Below are 2500 nucleotides of genomic sequence, written 5' to 3'. Positions count from 1 at the left end.
ACAAATCAAATGCTGGCAGGCACCAGTAGCACGTCGAACGAAAGATTAGCACACACAGAGTGATTTTACTACCACACAAACAGATTCATCCCGCACTGCCAAGGCGAGACCACAACACTGGAACGTTGTCGCAGAGACCTAACAAGGCATCCAAACGCCCTGTCAAGGCCACCACTCGGAAGGGTATTATGTAAGCAACACGGGAACTAAGCAACCATCACCCAAGATCACGCTCAAAGGCCGTCTGGCGCGTTCACCCCTTGCCGTGCTCACTCACGGCCACCCCCCTATATATACATATTGCACAAAGAGCTTGGTGACAGGAACAGACATTGATTTCCCTGAGGATGCATAATTTTTAGTATGCTCGCGACGTCGAGGAAAATCTAGGCCACGGGGCTCATTTTCAGGTCATCGTGTCGAGGAAAATAAAGGCAACGGGGCTAGTTTTCATGTCATCGTTCGAGAAATCAAGGCAACGTGTCGAGGAAAATGAAGGCAACGGGGCTAGTTTTCAGGTCATCGTTCGAGAATTCCAAGGCAACGTGTTGGGGGGTGGCCTCATACATGGGTCGTGGGGCTTGGCTTGGCTTGCCCTGTTGGTGCCGATACAGCCTCACGATTCTTAGTTGCCCATCCCACATGCCGGGCACCTATGCGAATGAGACCCCATGGTACCCCCTATATATACATATTGCACAAAGAGCTTGGTGACAGGAACAGACATTGATTTCCCTGATGATGCATAATTTTTGGACACGCAAGACGTCGGGGGGAGGGGACACGGGAGTGGGGCGTCTATGGGGGGAGTTTTGGCCTCGTTTTCGTGAAGACCGGGCGCCTTGGCCATGCCTCGAGCGTGCCAGCCTCGAGAGCGTTGGGCGCTAGACACCAAGTGGGGCGCCGGTGGGAAGCAGTCCCATGGTTCCCCTATATATACATATTGCACAAAGAGCTTGGTGACAGGAACAGACATTGATTTGCCCAGGGATGCATAATTTTGCGAATGTGTCCATAACTCGCTCGAATTAATTCGGATTCACACGAAATGTTGTAGGGATGCTTTTTATTATAAATGAAAGGCTTTGAAATAAAAAAAATGTCATGTTTGGGGCATAAATGTATGTGGCCTATTTTTGGCCATGCCTTGAAGTGTTTGGTTCCCTACTTGTTGATATGTCGCTCAAATCAAGTAGGAATGTCATTGAAACGTTGTGTGGGTCATTGTTAACATAGACGAATGGACTTGAAATGTAATTATATCATGTTCGGGTTTTTTTCCCCTTCGCCTAGTGATAGGCAGGCAGATAAGGCTTTTAGCTATTCATAAGTCGCTTAGATGAACTCGGAAGAACACAGACATAAGTTTGAGTACATCTCAAGCTGTGTTTTTGATTTTGGCATGGAATGTGATGTTTTGGTGCCTTAGCTCCGAGCAGTTCGGATTGGAACTAAAACTTCAATTGACTATGTATTAAGTAGGAACTACAACACTTAAACGGACTCGGTTACAACACTTTTCTCCCTTCATCGTTTGACTTGCTTAGAAATCAGCTCATGGTGTGTCAAGGCCCCTTGTTCCTTAGACCGGTGAGGATGGGCTTGGGTCGTTCGTGGGCATGTGTGTGGCAAGATGCCTTGTTCCCTTGGTCGTTCATGGGGTAGTGTGTGGGAAGAAGCCTTGTTCACTTGGTCGTTCATGGGTGTTTGTGTGGGAAGTAGCCTTGTTCAGTTGGTCGTTCATGGGTGTTTGTGTGGGAAGTAGCCTTGTTCCCTTGGTCGTTCATGGGGTTGTGTGTGGGAAGAAGGCTTGTTCACTTGGTCGTTCATGGGTGTTTGTGTGGGAAGGTGCTTTTTTCCCTTGGTCGTTCATGGGGTAGTGTGTGGGAAGAAGCCTTGTTCACTTGGTCGTTCATGGGTGTTTGTGTGGGAAGTAGCCTTGTTCAGTTGGTCGTTCATGGGTGTTTGTGTGGGAAGTAGCCTTGTTCCCTTGGTCGTTCATGGGGTTGTGTATGGGAAGAAGCCTTGTTCACTTGGTCGTTCATGGGTGTTTGTGTGGGAAGGTGCTTTTTTCCCTTGGTCGTTCATGGCCTTGTTCCCTTGGTCGTTCATGGGCATGTGTGTGGCAAGGTGTCTTGTTCCCTTGGTCGTTCATGGGCGTGTGTGTTGCAAGGTGCCTTGTTCCCTTGGTCGTTCATGGGCGTGTGTGTGGCAAGGTGCCTTGTTCCCTTGGTCGTTCATGGGCATGTGTGTGGCAAGGTGCCTTGTTCCATTGGTCGTTCATGGCCTTGTTCCCTTGGTCGTTCATGGGCGTGTGTGTTGCAAGGTGCCTTGTTCCCTTGGTCGTTCATGGGCATGTGTGTGGCAAGGTGCCTTGTTCCATTGGTCGTTCATGGCCTTGTTCCCTTGGTCGTTCATGGGCATGTGTGTGGCAAGGTGCCTTGTTCCCTTGGTCGTTCATGGGCATGTGTGTTGCAAGGTGCCTTGTTCCTTTGGTCGC

The sequence above is a fragment of the Lactuca virosa genome, unplaced genomic scaffold (assembly GCF_052849685.1).
Source record: "Lactuca virosa cultivar CGN04683 unplaced genomic scaffold, Lactuca_virosa_CGN04683_v6 scaffold_49, whole genome shotgun sequence".
Taxonomy (NCBI): domain Eukaryota; kingdom Viridiplantae; phylum Streptophyta; class Magnoliopsida; order Asterales; family Asteraceae; genus Lactuca; species Lactuca virosa.
This window is presented reverse-complemented; position numbering follows the sequence as displayed.